Below are 18,056 nucleotides of genomic sequence, written 5' to 3'. Positions count from 1 at the left end.
GTCGTATGCTTTTTCCAGATCCATAAATGCCATAAACACCCTATAGTCCTTCCCACAAGCCTTCTACACTATTTGTCTCACACACACACACACACACACACACACACACACACACACACATATATATATATATATATATATATATATATATATATATATATATATATATATATATATATATATATATAATCTAGTCTTGGATATTCTCACCTTCTGTCCCTGTCTTGGTGACGATCATATGACGCATCCTGAAACATCATCAGACTCCACCAACTGCTGCTACATTCCTGGCCATTCATATAACTGCCTTCCTGTTAAACACCACCTTTCCTCATTTGTAGTTAACGTTCATTCCGCACTCAAACCCGGGAGACTGATGTCTCTGACGGCTGTTCCTATTCTTATTATCCATCATTTCCTCGACCCATTTTCTAACCATATTTAACTGCTGCACATATGTGCACAACAATTATTATGTACACTGGTTACTGCTAGCCTGTAAATCTTACATTAGATATACGGTATATGTTTTTTAATAATATCCAAACACTACTAACCATTTAAAAATCTTTGTCTTTTTTTGGTGTGAAGTTGCATACATTCTTTATATTTATAAATTTTGTGAACTATCTAATTTTTCCCCAGTGTTCAGCACCACTTTTGGATCTCCTTTCCATTTACTGATCCACCAGATCAGCAAGCCTTCGCCTTTCCAATTCATAACTACCTACAGCTGTTAATACACTTCCCATTTCACTGATCTCCTCTGTGGCTCGAAAACATTTGAAATTTTTACACATCTCTCTCCATAATACAGTTAATAATTTTTCTTTTTTTCAGAACTGGACATTACCACTGACTACTCAACGCACGTCGAAGAAGCAAGATCAGTAACTATTAATGGGGACGACGACGACACAAGCGTCATTCATCATCATGATCATCCGGACCTCCTTTCCCACCCTAGGGCAGGGTGAGGAGTAGCAATGTCCAGATAGCCCAAATTTGCCGTCCAATGGGCCACTCTTCCATTTATTCATCATTCAAGCCCCCGGATTCCTGGCTCTGTCGGATACGCTAAAAACATTCACCACGTTCTGTAGCTTCATACAAACGTATCCGATAGAGTCAGTAATAATAATAATAATAATGATAATAATAATAATAATAATAATAATAATAATAATAATACAATTATAGGACTTCACAGCACCGTCATACACATGACACATCGGAGGTCAGCTCGACAATAAACCCCTAAAAGACGTGCATCGGAATGGTGTGACACGTTCAGAAACGGCATAATTCGGCAGGTGCGATGTGATGGATGGTTGGTGGGGGGTGGAGGGGGTTAGGGGTAGGGAAGGGGTGAGGGTGAACGGACGGGGGATGGTTGGGTGGATTAGGGTTGGATGGGGTGGTGGGGGGATTGGGGGCGGTGGGGTGATGGTAGGAGGGCAATGGGGGGTGGGGTCGGGGAGTGGGGGGATGGTGGATGTCGGTGGGTGGTGGGGCTAGGGGGTGGGGGTAGGGGTGGGGGGCGTGACCTCATATGCGGACACCCGTCTTTTTGGCCTAAGCATACCCTCTGACAGTATATGCGGACACCCGTCTTTTTGGCCTAAGCATACCCTCTGACAGTATATGCGGAAACCCGTCTTTTTGGCCTAAGCATACCCTCTGACAGTATATGCGGAAACCCGTCTTTTTGGCCTAAGCATACCCTCTGACAGTACATGCGGACACCCGTCTTTTTGGCCTAAGCATACCCTCTGACAGTACATGCGGACACCCGTCTTTTTGGCCTAAGCATACCCTCTGACAGTATATGCGGACACCCGTCTTTTTGGCCCTAGTTCCCTCGGACAGCATATGCGGACACCCGTCTTTTCATTATGCCGGAGTCGGAATGTGGGACAAGTAAAGGCCTAACTGGTTGTGACCGACGCGACTGGGCTGAGACACAGAAAAGGTAATCCTTAGTCTCATTTTGTTTTGTAATTGCGAATATCTGTATGTTTTGTTAAGCCTATGAAGAGGCTGTTTATGAGACAGTTCATGTAACATTTCACTTCAGCACAAATCTCCCGTCTGGCATTGTATTTAGAAGAATTCGTCATATAGAGTCAGTATAAAATATGTGAAACATTTTTTTTTTTTTTTCTGTAATTCAACAATAGTTCTTGTATTTCATCCATTATAACTTTTCACACGTTCCTCTTTTGTCCTCATCCCTCACAACCTCTTCATCCCTCACATATAAATCACTTTTGGTCGGCCAAGAAATCACAAAGATGTGTGTGCAGATTATAACAATTCATAAAGTAAGTTAAGCTTAAGTGCTAGTAAACGATGAATGACTGTTTCCTGAGCGAAACTGAAAGCTAACAACATCTGTCTCATCCTCCAGCACTCAGAAGTTGCTAGATATGTACAGTCAACAAGAGTTCCACCTGGACCACCTAGTCGCGGGATATGGCTAACGTGGCAAAAGTGCGTGTGTGTGTTCCTGTATACATCCCCGAGAATTTATCGAATCATCAAGCGTCATCCTCTTTGCCGTATTATATTATTATATGGTCATTGTATTATGCTGTGATATTGGCTAATAAATACTGTGTAATTGGTATAATGAGCTGTGCACTGTGCTATTTATAAAGTCTGATTTATATAAAATAACTCTTTTATCTTGTAGCGTGAACCACGATACAGGTTGAGATGTGGTTCAGAAACAGTGAGCAAGTTCACCCATAAATGGTGCGATGTTTCTGAACCACAACTCAACCAGTATCTGCTTCACGCTACAAGATAAGAGAAGAATTAAATCAGACTTTATAAATAACATAGTACACAGCTCGTTATCCCAATCACACAGTATTTATTAGCCAATATCACAGCATAATACAATGACCACATAATATAATACTGCAAAGAGGATGAAGCTCGATGATTCGAAAAATTCTCGGGCATGTACCCACGAACACACACACTCGCGCTGTTGCAACGTTAGCCATATCCCGCGACTAGGAGGTCCAGGTGGAACTCTTGCTGACTGTACCAGCACTCGTGTGTACGGTGTTAAAACGGTTGCTTAGGCGCTGATATGCATTAGCTTTATAAGGTGAAAAGAAAAAAAACTGTGTAAATTGCAACCACATTTGACAGCGTATAAATCTATGACCTCGGGTGATGAAGTGGTAGAGCAATGCACGAATAAATGTAGAGTCATTTGTATAGGTGTGAGAAGGAGCTGCAACAAAACAAAGGAGAGTAGAGGAAATAGTTTTGTCAATGGCTTCCTTAGAAACCATAGGTAAGACCAGTGGGAATGAACTCACCTCTGTTCCGTTTCTTTTCCATAAAGGAGTGTACCCTTGTTTCCAATGGAATATTTATTAATGAAGCTATTGCCAGCGATGCATTGTTGCGAGGCACCCTGATGCTAATTTATGTCTGCGTCCAAAGGCCGATCCTTTACAATTTCCTTCACTTGGGACACAATCAGAATATACACTGGCAATTCTAAAGCACAACAGAGGCCAATCATCACTTTTTTTCTTTTCTTACAGACAGATTAAACAGACTGAAGGGAAAGTCTGCTTCCTGGAGCTGTTGATAAGTAAATTATTTTCTGTGTGCAAGGTCATATCGTGGGATATGATAAGGCTTAGGATATTACTTTTCGATCTTACTCTTTTTCACACTGTGTTCTGGGTATAATACAACAGTTTAATGCCAGGAGAAGAGTTTTAGGTACATCTTAAAATTATTGATATTTCTAAACCTAATACGCTTCGTGAAGATATCCACTTCTTTGGCGTGATTTTTACAATTTCATCCAGTGAAATCGGTTAGTTATTTTTTTTCTCAGTCGGGAGGGTTTTTTGCTACTATGGGTATTTGCGGTTATTATTATAATCAATGTGATATCCATTATAGTTTGTTTTGTTCTGTTTTTGTCTTTTCCGTAGGTTAGAAGTGGCATCACTGGCAGAACAGATATTTCGCCATTCCCTCCAAAAAGTAAACTTTTACTTACGTACAGCCATCGATTTTCATGGCACTATTTTATTTTTCTTATTTTTAATGATCATTCACTTCTTTCAAGTCTGTCACAAACTGCCCTTTTCCTAGTTGCCAAAAATACCGTAATATAATCTAACCTAACCTAATCAAACCTGACAAAACCTATGGAATATTCTCTAACTACCCTGCACTGCTGGTTACAGAGTAATACGAGTATTTTTAGGGGAATATTCATTGCTACTTATATTCATTTGCAGCGTTTTTCGTAAAGAATAAAGGTAGTACAGTGTGATTATATAAAGCGAATGGCAGAATAAAATCTCCAATTTCCATGGGGTTATGAACGAACAAAGCCATTTTTTGAATTGCCTAAAATGAAATCCATATAACAAGACAATGACCAATGAAATATTACAGCCTAACTAAAGCCGACACTTGATGAGAAATGATTATCAACCCCTTTGTCTTAACACGCAACAGTCGCGTCAAGGCAAAGAATAGCGCTTGTTTTCGTTTCCTAGTTCAGGTTTACCTAAAAACTGTTATGTCTTAGGACTACTTGATGCTATCCACTGCTAGCTTGTGTGGCCAAGAGGACTGAGGATAGGCCTGTGAAGTTTAGTGTTATGTATTCAAACCAAAGAATTTGAGGAAGATACTCGAATGTTGTATACCTGAATTTATGCAATATCATTTTAACTCTTAGTAAAATCCCTCCACCACATCATGATTGGGTCTAACGCCATTGTGTAATGCCTGAATTTATTATCACTAATACGGCAAAAACTTCGTATATGATGCGTTCCGAATCTGATGTTCTAGGTACAGTGACCTCTTAACTGTGAGAGATTGAATTACTTTTAAAAATATCACTCTAAAAAAGAAACGTTGTCGCTTTAAACACACCGATTCTCAAAATGCACGAACACTTCAGAGATTTCCGACTTAAGATGGCATCACATAAAGCTAAAAGCGGCCGCTTTTGCAAGACGTTAGGCAGAATAACCAACAGTCGGGGAGATTTTGCTTGTGACGAGAAACGGAAAACAGGTCTGCCTAGCTATTTGCTACTGTGACTAGTACTCAAATGAGTTTAGTATCAATTTTGTATCTGTCAATATAATATCAGTTTAAATTACAAAGAAGTAATAATGAAAATGTTCTTGAGACTGGAGTTGAATGATATACTTCTTTATGAAACTGATTTTTTTTTAATAAAAAATCGTTATTATAACTCTTCAATGGCCTGTTTTGGACAAAATTAATAAACACACTTCACCATGACCTGTTTATCATCTTCTGAACGTAGTTAATTCATCACCCGGGCGTTATAGGCCCAGCACCAGTTTGCAGATGCACAAGACAGTCTGTTCGAGATTCACTGCAGTAACATGACGATCTCCATTTGCCTTTGTTGTTGTTAGAAACCTCATGGCAAATCACGCCACTCGCCTGCTTGATATTCGCTTCACTTTTACAGGCGTTTCGCCTAACAGAAGAGGCTACGATGTTAGCCAAAAAGGCATTTAATTCAAGGATATAAATATTCTAATCATAAAGTAAGAGGTGATTGTATGTCCAATGCCGGAAATAAGTATTATGTGAATAACAGCACTGTTTTATGAAGACAGAATATAAACACCTTTTTTACCTTCAACTGTTGAGCTATAGGATATTTGTTGTAATTACAAGAAATTCATATTACATATATATATATATATATATATATATATATATATATATATCGTTTTCGTTTTCGTTTTTAAAGGCTCCAAGAAGCTTGCATGCATCGGCCTTGGTCACCTTATGGCGGCTCTCCATGATGCACGATCCACTGCAGACTCCCGGTTCAGTCCCTTAATCCTGAGGTCACATCATCATCATCATCATCATCCTGAGGTCACACTTTATATATATATATATATATATATATATATATATATATATATATATATATATATATATATATATACATATGTATTTGTGGTAGGTGAGAGCGCTCACTATCCACTCACTCTATGTAGGTCTGCTGTCGGGTGTCTGCCCTTTCCTCTCCTCCATCCTTCTTTCCTTCCATCCTCTTCTGTCTTCCTTTACTTCATTCTTTCCATGTCTTTCTGCCTTCCTTTCTGTCTTTCTTTCCTTCATTCCTTCCTCTTCCTTCTGCCTGTGGGCCACTCTACACTGAGTGACAAGCCAAATGGTTTCCTGTACACCAGGAAACCATTTACTATGCTCGGTGGTAACCTTATAACCAAATATTGGCGCCTGGTGGTTTAGTGAGTAATTATTGCGCTCGAATCGGATTGAGCCGGTGAAGGTTTATATCCAAGGAATGGTTGGGGTTGATTGCTCACGTAATGCCACTCAGGGATGAGTGAGGCTGGTCACTCTATTCTTAAATGTCGGGACCAACTGCCTAGCCCCGGGCTCCTACGCTCCTCATGGGGCATTGTAGGATTGGATGAAGGATGGATGGATGGACATATATATATATATACATATATATATATATATATATATATATATATATATATATATATATCTATATATATATATATATATATATATATATATATATATATATATATATGGTGGATGAGTGTCTGAGGAAGAGAGGTATTGAAGTCGGTGAGGCTAGGGGACTAAGAAGAGATGGAGCTGGCTGGATGAATGTTGTAAGAAGAATTGCTTCATCAGTTATTTAGCACCCCTTTTTTAACATGACAGCGTTCGGATTGACTATTGGAAATATATATATATATATATATATATATATATATATATATATATATATCTTTATATATATATATTGTTACATAGCCTATGATTTCATCATCCTTTGTATAATTCTAACGTACAGTATGCTGCATGTTTGATCACGATTCGCCTCGTGGCTTCCATAGTGACCAGGCTTGCGTGTTCTACCTCACTCCCCCCTTCTCCCCCTTATAGTAGAGTAAGTCGTTCTTTCTGTTGTTCAGAGCAGGATTGTCAACTCCTTGTCCCCTATGGCTTCATTTGCGCGTCCTTCTTACAAGTTGTATCAAGCTCTGCCGGCCCCTATATAATGAACTCAGTCTCTGCATTAATTGCCACTGAGATCAACTCCTCATTTGGTTCACATCTCTGTCCTCCCCTGTATAGTGTATTATCTTTGTGAGTGCTCAGGAAGTCTCCAACCATCTAGCTGCTGTATAATTTGAGTATAAGTGTTGTTACCATTTTTCTTGTACTGTATGGCCGAAGGCGTTAATTCGTAGGCCTGGTAAGGTTTTTTGTGATTCATGTGGAGTTTTTGATGTCAGCCATTATTAATAATATTTTGTATCTGTAATAATATATCTTGCTTTAACTGATCATTATCCAGTTTTCTCATTTATCAGGGCTGACTTAGATAAATTTGCTCTTGCTAAATTCATGTTAATAGAGGCTATTGCAGTTAACCATATATGTAATCTGTTTTGCCATTACATTATCCTTATGAGTCCTGAATGTTTAGTTCTTAGTTTGAGCATTAAACTTTAACTTGTAATTTTACCTAACTCTTTTATTTTGAACCTGGAACTTTGCGGGACAGTAGTGATTTAAGTATTCTCACTTGAAGGTTTCATTATCTCTCTCTGTTCCGTAACATAAATTTGGCGACCTCTTATCAGGATATTCAGGATATTATCATAAGGATATTGCTTGCTATTTTGTGACTGATTTATTCATGATGTCTACTTTTACTACTCTTGATGAAGCCAAAGATTTTTTGTCAAATGTGCAAACAGTGTGTGATATAGAAAACAGAACAAAGAATGAACTTAAGCTTGTTGCTCAACAATTGGGAATTGCTGTTTGCTCTCATCGGTCTAAAGATCAAATTGTTGACATGATTAAGAAAAGCTTGTTTAATGTAACTCCTCCAGATGAGCAAACGCAGATTGAAATAGCTAAGTTACAGCTAGCCCTGCGGGAGGCTCGTGCTAAGGAGGCTGAGACTCAGGCTCGTATTCAGAAGGCACAGGCACAAATTGAAATTGCTAGGATTCAGGCAGACCATGAGTATCGCATGAAACAAAGTGGAACTGGATCATCTAGCTCTGATGATTTTGATGTGGCTAAAAATGTTAAATTTTTCCCTCCTTTTAATAAATCTGATTTAACAAAGTATTTTCAGTTGTTTGAGAGGGTAGCTACAGGTTTTAATTGGCCCAGAAAGTATTGGTCAGTACTCCTACAGAGTGTTCTCACCGGTAAAGTTCAAGTAACTTATGCATCTTTGCCTCAGGATCAATCTGATAATTATGATGTAGTTCAGAGCTTGATTCTTAAGGCCTATGAGCTTGTTCCTGAAGCCTATAGAGTAAAATTTAGGACAGCTTATAAGCAAGATAAGCAATCCCATGTTGAGTATGCAAAAATCAAAGAAGATCTGTTAGAGCAGTGGTTAAATTCTAAGAGTGTAAATTCTGATTTTGATAAATTCAAGCAGATGATTTTGCTGGAGGACTTCAAAAGGTGTATTAATAAAGATGTAAGCCTATATCTTGATGAGAAAAGAATAGATAATTTGTCTGATGCTGCAGTTTTAGCAGATGAATATGTTCTCACTCACAAGAGATATTCTAAAGAAAAAAGAAAAGCTGAGTGTAAGTACGTTGCCTCTACTCAGAGTTCAGGTAACAGGAAAGAGAATAAAGATGATGTTTCTCAGGAAGTAAATACCAGCTTCACCTCTAGATTTCAGAAAAGTAAATGTACTTATTGTAGTAAGGTTGGTCATACTACGGAGAAATGTTTCAGGAGACAGCGTGATGTGAACAAAAAGGAGTCTTTAAATATTCAGTCAATTGGTCTCGTGTCCACCCATGAGAGTTCCCAGAATTCTTTAACCGAGTTAACTGAACCTGCTTTGAGGGGTAAATTAAATCCTCATGATGAAGCTCCTCTTTTGAGCAGTAACGTGGGTGACACTTTCAAGAGTTCATGTGCTAATTTCCTGTCTGATGGTTTTGTCAGTCCTCTGGACAAGTATGACAGGGAATCAGTTAAAATATATCGCGATACAGGTGCTTGCCAATCCCTTATGCTGACCTGTGTTCTAGGCTCTAATGTTAATTCCTCCGATGAAACTGTAATCTTACAAGGTGTAGGGAATAATTACTTCTCTGTCCCTCTGTGCAGAGTGAATTTAGAGTCTGGTTTTGTTAATGGTTCCGTTATGGTTGGGTTGGTTGAGACACTCCCAATGTCAGGTGTAACTTTCTTACTTGGAAATGATATTGGTGGAAGTCAAATGTGTCCAGCTCCTCAGTTGTCTAGTGAACCAGTGACTGCGACCCAGGATTGTGATGTCCCTGATGTGTTCTCTGCATGTGCTGTCACTAGGGCTAAGTCTAAAGTTACTGGTGATTTAGAGGATAATGATGATGATGATGTTATCCTAGCTGACACTTTTCTTGCTAATTTGGACCACTCACCAGATGAGGCAGTACCCTGTAGTGTTAATAATTTGTCTCGTCAAGAGTTGGTTGAGTTGCAGGTTGCTGACCCTGAGTTGAAAGGTCTAGCTAACTCTGCTTGCAGTGAGGAAGAGTCAGCTGGTGCTTCTACTTGTTGTTATATAAAGTCAGGAGTACTTATGAGAATGTGGAGACCCCAACAGCATCAGCCGACTGTGAATGGAAGGCTGTACATCAAGTTGTCATCCCTCGTGTTTGTAGGCAGGATATCATTAGAGTGGCTCATGATTCCAGTTTGGCAGGACACCTCGGAGTGAGGAAGACTGTGGCACGCATTTTGAAACACTTCTACTGGCCAGGTATCTTCAGAGATGTTTCCTGGTATTGTAAGTCTTGTCACATCTGTCAAGTTGTGGGGAAGTGTAATCAGACCGAAAAGGTTGCACCTCTAGTTCCCATTCCTCCTTTTGAGACGCCATTCACCCGCGTGTTGGTAGATATTGTGGGCCCTCTTCCTAAGACTTCTTCAGGATTTTCTTATGTGTTGACCCTGATTGATATGGCTACTCGTTATCCTGAAGCCATTCTACTTAGAAATATCTCAGCAAAGAACGTGGTTAGGGAATGCTGGGGTTCTTCACCAAGTTTGGTCTGCCCAAGGAGGTACAGCCAGACCGGGGAAGTAATGTCATGTCGAATGTTTTCAAGCAGTCTCTGAAAGAGTTGGGCATCACCCAGATCACGTCTTCAGCTTACCATCCCCAGACCCAAGGAGCGTTGGAGAGATATCATCAAACACTCAAATCAATGCTCAGGAAATACTGTTTGGATCATCAGAAAGACTGGGATAAAGGTCTTCCATTCGTTGTATTTGCCGCAAGAGAATCTCCAAATGAATCACTGGGCTTCTCACCCTTTGAACTACTGTTTGGCCATGAAGCAAGAGGACCCCTTAAGCTACTCAAGGAATGCTGGCTGTCGGAGGAAGATGACGTCAACCTGCTGGAGTATGTGATGAAATTCAAAGAACGGCTGTCCACTGCTTTACAGCTGGCGAAAGAGAATTTAGGAGCTGCTCAGGAGAAGATGAAGACTTGGTATGATAAGAAGTACAGGTTACGTCACTTTCAACCAGGAGGTCAGGTTTTGATTCTGCTACCAGTGCATGGGCAACCTCTTCAAGCCAAGTTTAGTGGTCCTTATTTCGTGGAGAAGAAACTCAGTGATGTCAACTATGTCATCGCCACACCAGATCGTAGAAAAAACAAGCAACTTTGTCACATCAACATGCTAAAGTTATATTACAGGCGGGACGAAAATAACCCAGTCTGCACTGTAGCTGTTCCACCCGAGTCTGCAAGTGAAGTTCTCCCATGCAGCATGAGCCTGAGTGATAGTTTGGGGAAGAATCCTAATATCATGAATGATCTCCAAACTAAGCTTTCTCATCTAGCTCCCGAGGAAAGACAGGAGTTTTCGGCATTACTGCAGGAGTACCCGCAAGTGTTCCGTGCCACTCCAGGAATAACCATTGTGCTGATGCATGATGTCGATGTTGGAGACACAAAGCCAATTAAACTGCCTCCTTACCGTGTTAACCCAGTGAGGAGCTTGGCTACCTGTTGGACCACAAGATGATTGAGCCCTGTCAGAGCGAGTGGAGTTCTCCTGTCACTCTAGTCCCTAAGCCAGGTGGGTCACAGCGGCTTTGCATGGACTACAGACGTGTTAATCAGATAACCAAAACAGATACTTACCCTCTCCCTCGCGTGGAAGATTGCATAGACAAGATCGGAAAGGCTAGGTACATAAGTAAGTTTGATTTGTTAAAGAGATACTGGCAAGTACCTATGACTGAACGTGCTAGGGAGATCTCATATTTTGTAACACTAGGAAAGACTTTTGCATGTTCTGTAATGACATATGGTATGAAGAATGCACCAGCCACTTTTCAGAAGCTCATGAATGCTGCAACAGAGGGTTTGGCAGGGTGTGTTGTTTATATTGATGATGCATTAATCTTCAGTGACAACTGGAAAGGTCACTTATGCCATGTCAGTAAATTTCTTGAGCGTTTGGTTCAGGCTAATCTTGTAGCTAATTTATCAAAGTGTGAGTTTGGTCAAGCTAAAGTTCAGTACCTTGGGTAGGTAATTGGTGATGGACACGTTGCACCACCAGGAGCTAAGGTTCAGGTTATAAGTGATCTTCCCAGACCTAAAAGTAGGAAAGAGCTACAAAGATTTTTGGGAATGGTAGGTTATCACAGGAGATTTGTTCTTAACTTTTCAATTCTTGTATCACCACTGACAGACCTACTGAAAAAGGGAGTTAAATTTGTCTGGACCGATAACTGTGAATCCTCTTTCAGTAAACTTAAAGCTATCGTATTAAGTCAGCCAGTGCTCGCTACTCCAAATTTTGCTAAGCCTTTTAAGATGGCTGTTGACGCAAGTGATACAGGAGCTGGGGCTGTTTTGCTGCAAGAGGATGATCGGGTCATTGAACACCCTGTATCTTATTACAGTAAGAAGTTAACTCCACCTCAAAAGAACTACTCCACTATTGAGAAAGAGCTTTTGGCCTTGATTTTTCGGTTTACAGCATTTTTCATTTTATTTGTGTTCTGGTTTTGACCCCATAGTCATTTATACCGATCATAACCCACTGAAATTCCTTAGTAAGTTTTAAGATAAAAATCAGAGATTGACAAGATGGAGTCTACTTCTTCAGGAGTATTCATTAGACATACAACATGTCAAGGGGAAAGAAAATGTTATTGCAGATTGCTTATCTAGACTTTAGATAGATTGTTTTAGAGTAATAAGAAATTTCCTTTGTAAATTTCTTTTTCTTTGTGGGGAGGTGTTACATAGCCTATGATTTCATCATCCTTTGTATAATTCTAACGTACAGTATGCTGCATGTTTGATCACGATTCGCCTCGTGGCTTCCATAGTGACCAGGCTTGCGTGTTCTACCTCACTCCCCCCTTCTCCCCCTATAGTAGAGTAAGTCATTCTTTCTGTTGTTCAGAGCAGGATTGTCAACTCTTTGTCCCCTATGGCTTCATTTGCGTGTCCTTCTTACAAGTTGTATCAAGCTCTGCCGGCCCCTATATAATGAGCTCAGTCTCTGCATTAATTGCCACTGAGATCTACTCTTCATTTGGTTCACATCTCTGTCCTCCCCTGTATAGTGTATTATCTTTGTGAGTGCTCAGGAAGTCTCCAACCATCTAGCTTCTGTATAATTTGAGTATAAGTGTTGTTACCATTTTTCTTCTACTGTATGGCCTAAGGCGTTAATTCGTAGGCCTGGTAAGGTTTTTTGTGATTCGTCATATTGGCAATCAGAAAGCAGGTTGTGATAGGAAAGATGTTTACAAATTTTTCTCTTAAGAACAGACTCGAAAACTTTTGAAATACATGATGTTAAAGCAGTTGGGTGATAGTTAGAGGGTTGGGAGTGGTCACCCTTCTTTGGGACAGGCTGAATGAGACCATACTTCCAGCAAGAAGGAAAGGTACAAGTTGATAGACAAAGGCCAAAGAGTTTACCTTGGCAGGGTGTAAGCACAGAAGCACAGTTCTTGAGGACAACAGGAGGGACTCCATCAGGTCCTTATGCCTTGTTAGTATTGAGGTCAGTGATGGCAGAATATATATAAATTGAATAAGTCTTAATGTCAGCCATGAGGAAGTTGGGGGGGGGAAGAAAGTCAAGGTGAAGAATTCTCCTTTATCAGTAGAAGAAATAGCAATAGAACAATTAAAGTGGAAAAGAGGAGGTAAGGATGATGAGGTGAAGTTGTTTGAAAGATTTTTGGCAAGGTACCAGGAGGAACGGGAAGAATCTGAGTTCAAGAGTTCAGAGCAAGTACGAATGAAATTATTTTTAGCAGAGCAAAGAGCAGACTTAGCATGATTCCGGGCAGAAACATAAAAGAGATGAGATTCAGGGGTGGGTTGGGTCCGGTACCTTTTGTAGGCCTTCTCCTTGTTGTGGACAGCATGAGAACAAATGTGATTAAACCAAGTTTTTCTTTTTTTTCCCCATTAGTCAAAGGATATGAGAAGGGATGTATGCTTCCATGCCTGAGAGAATAACCTCTGAAATGTGCAAGACACACTCAGATGGCTCCTGGCCGTGGAGACAATAATCGTTCCAGGGAAAAATCAAAGTACTGCCTGAGGGTCTGCTGATCAGCAACTCCAGAATCCCACAACTGATGCTTGTTGGGAGGGTCCACATGCCATACTGGAGGAATAGGACAGGCCAAAGTGATGTGGTTGCAATCGGAGGAGCCCAACAGAGATGAAGATTAACAGTATAAGCTGAAGAATTAGTTGTAAGGAAGAGGCCAAGTATGTTGGAACTTTCCAAGGCGGTCAGGGATACAGGTAGGTTGCTGTTCAAGCTGCTCTAGGTCATTAAGGACAGAAAAGATGTAGGCTTGCTCACCAGGTGGATCAATGAAAGGAGAGGAGAGCCAAAGGTGGTGGTGAACATGGAAATCTCCTAGAATGGAGATTCCAGAGAAAGGAGAAATGGATAGAATGTGTTCCGTCATACAAGTAAGATAGTCGAAGAATTTTTCATAGGCAGTAGAATTTGGGGATAAGTAAACAGCACAGATATAATTAGTCAGAGAATGAGCCTGTGGAGTCACGTGGAGAGTCAGGCTGACAAATGAGGATATAAAGGAGCGTTGTGGTTTGGATGTAGATGTGATAGGAAACGTTAGGAGGAACACACTGAGGAGGTTTGGCCATATGGGGAGGATGGAGGGTGAAAGACTGATAAGGAAAGTGTATGTGAGTGAGGTGGAGGGGGGAGAGGGAGGGGGAGGCTGAGGATGAGATGGAGGGATGGAGTGGAGAGGTATATGAGAGAGAGGGTGTGAGTTGGGAGCAGGGCAGTGAAATGGCGGAGGACAGGGCAACATGGAGGTGATTTGTTTGTGGCCACCCCGTACGGGATTAAGGCGTCTGGCAATAGATAGATAGATAGATAGAATGACAGGAAAGCTGAAGCCAGAGAGTTGGGAATTCAGATGATTCAAATTCAGGAACTCGAGGGCAAGATATGTCGTTGCTTACATATACACAACAGCTACCTTTGGCCTTGAAGCGAGTGCAGAGAAAGTAGGAGGATACAGAGAAGGGTTTGCTATCAGTCGCCTCAGACAGCTGAATCTCAGTTAGGAAAAGAAGGTGAGGTTTAGAGGATGAGAAGTGGTGTACAACAGAAAGTTTGAGGAATGGCCAGGAATGTCGCAGAAATGGAGAAGTGAGTCAGACAGTGGTTCCAGGCATCTTGCTGTATATAAATAGATATATGTATACTGTATATATATATATATATATATATATATATATATATATATATATATATATATATATATATATATATGCTCCCTACGTGTCAACAAGTGGGTTGGTGGAGGGTTAGTGTCCCTCCCTGTAAAACAAATAACTCAGAGTCAAATGGCCACCCTTTACGGGATTATGGCGTCTGGCAATAGATAGATGTGGAGTTTTTGATGTCAGCCATTATCAATAATATTTTGTATCTGTAATAATATATCTTGCTTTAACTGAGCATTATCCGGTTTTCTCATTTATCAGGGCTGACTTAGATAAATTTGCTCTTGCTAAATTCATGTTAATAGAGGCTATTGCAGTTAACCATATATGTAACCTGTTTTGCGATTACATTATCCTTATGAGTCCTGAATGTTTAGTTGTTAGTTTGAGCATTAAACTTGAACTTGTAATTTTACCTAACTCTTTTATTTTGAACCTGGAACTTTGCGGGACAGTAGTGATTTTAGTATTTTCACTTGAAGTGTTCATTATCTCTCTCTGTTCCGTAACAATATATATACCTAGGCTGCTTCCCCGAAGGAAAGGGAGGTAGCCGAGACAGGACGACACACTCCCCATTTACTCATCCATTCAAACGCATTCATTCGCATCTTAGCCCCAAAAGGGAGAACGGACAGATCCTCACCGCACCACACCGCACAACGGTCAACTGTGCAATGCAATCAGTGACATCCGCAGCAGGGCCCGACACCAGAGCTGGTTTACCCCTGCCACATCATAACAGACCCGTCCCCTTACCCGCACCTGACCTGACTAGCTGATCAGACCAAATGCGGGAGAATATCCCCTCAGGGCTGCGTCATCATTTATTCATTCACAATTTCTCTCCATTTATTTCTGTCATGCACTTCCACTCTTCCTTGCTCAACAGACATCCCTCTCGCATCCAGCGCTCTCTTCAAACTGTCCATCCATCCTATTCGTGGTCTTTCTCTCAGCCTTACACCTCTCACATCAAATCTAGTTATCTTTTTCACCAATCGCTCATTATCCATTCTCTCCATATGCCCAAACCATCGCGTGACAATCTATATATATATATATATATATATATATATATATATATATATATATATATATCAACAACTGAGGTGCCCGTGGGGAATCTTATACTATATATCCAGCCAAGGAGAAGCAAGATGATTTTCCACTTCATATTTATTTATTTCAGGTGACTAGTTTCGGGATGCTTATCCCATCTTCAGACCTAAAATCATTTAAAACACATATTGGAAATTTCATATATATATATATATATATATATATATATAGATATATATATATATATATATATATATATATATATATATATATATATATATATATATATATATATATATCCAATAGTCAATCCGAACGCTGTCATGTTAAAAAAGGGATGCTAAATAATTGATCAAGCAATTCTTCTGAGAACATTCATCTAGCCAGCCCCATCTCTTGTCAGTCCCCTGGCTTCACCGACTTCCATACCTCTCCTCCTCAGACACTCGTCCACCATATCCCTCCACGTTCTCCTTGGGTCACCTCTCCTCCTCCTTCCTTCCATTTCGCTCAGACATACCTTTATCACCACTCTGCTGTTATCCATTCCCTCCACATGATCATACAATCTCAGTACACTCTCTTCGATTCTGGTGTCCACAAATCTTCTCACTCCATACCTTCCACATTATTTCGTATCCAATACACTCTCTGTACTCCACATACATTCCTCACCAATCCCATCTCCACTGCTCTCACTCTTGACTTTTCATTTTCATTGCACATCATAGCCTCATACCCATATGTTAAAGTTGACACTAACACACCTTCATGTAAGTCTCGCGCAGCTGCAACACTCAAGCCTCTGTTTCTTATCAAGGCCTTCATTGTATAGTCAGCCATAAAAGTCGTGTCATCGTTCCGAACCCCGTAAATATTCGAACAGATAAGTCGAAGCTGCAGGGATAGCTTCACAAGTCTGGCAACTGTCTCAGACCAGACGGTGGTGGGGGTGAGTGGTTTGGGGTGTCATGTATTACTGTCGGGGGGAAATTGTTGGGAATAACATACTGGGTAATAGGGTTATAGTCAAATTTTATCACTTATGTCACTAAATGTCTACATATCCATCATTATGAGTTTACATGTAATCAGAATATACTGCAGGTTCATATACATGGGTTGTCATGTCTTATTCATCTTTGATATTTGGAATACTACAGAGGACGGAATAACGGAGGAATACGTTTCATAACGAGTGTTTGGAATTTAATGAAACGTCACGGTTATGATCATATAAAACAGCGTTTATTAAGGATAACTAGAATCTCCCCTCTATTTCCCGTCGTCCAGTATAGATAACTAAATGACATTGAAGATATGACTATATGCTGGTGGGTGTATATCTTGGTTTCATCGCCATGCGTAACACCTGTGCCTGGTTTTCCCCATATATATAAGTAAGACTAGATGCCGCATCGCCCATTCTTCAGTACACGCGCGGAGCGTCTGTGCGGCTGTCATCTTGGACGGGTCAAACATGTAATAGTGGGGCTTGTTTTAGAGTGAATTCAGACTATGAAAATGAATGTTGTGGAGGAGGTGGTGATGGTCGTTATTCTTGTGGTAGTGGTGATAGTGGTTTTTGTTGTGGTGGTGGTGATGGTAGTTTTTGTTGTGGTGGTGGTGATGGTAGTTTTTGTTGTGGTGGTGGTGATGGTAGTTTTTGTTGTGGTGGTGGTGATGGTAGTTTTTGTTGTGGTGGTGGTGATGGTGATTTTTGTTGTGGTGGTGGCGGTTGTTGCTGTTATGGTGGTGGCGGTTGTTGCTGTTATGGTGGTGGCGGTTGTTGCTGGTATGGTGGTGGCGGTTGTTCCTGTTATGGTGGTGGCGGTTGTTCCTGTTATGGTGGTGGCGGTTGTTGCTGGTATGGTGGTGGCGGTTGTTGCTGGTATGGTGGTGGTGGTGGTGGTTTTTGTTGTTGTGGTGCTGATAGTGATGGTGGTTTTTGGTGGTGTTGTGGTGGTGGTGATGATGGTGGTTTTTGGCGTGATGGTGGTGGTGGTTATTGTTGCGGTGGTAGTGGTGGTTGTTGTTGATGGTGATTGTTGTGGTGGTTGTTGTTGCGATGGTGGCGGTGGTTATTGTGGTGGTTGTTGTGGTGGTGGTTGTTGTGGTGGTGGTTGTTGTGGTGGTGGTTGTTGTGGTG

Source organism: Coenobita brevimanus, chromosome 55 (assembly GCF_032717465.1).
Source record: "Coenobita brevimanus isolate Jiangsu-jjx chromosome 55, ASM3271746v2, whole genome shotgun sequence".
NCBI lineage: Eukaryota > Metazoa > Arthropoda > Malacostraca > Decapoda > Coenobitidae > Coenobita > Coenobita brevimanus.
Note: the sequence above shows the minus strand (reverse complement) of the source record.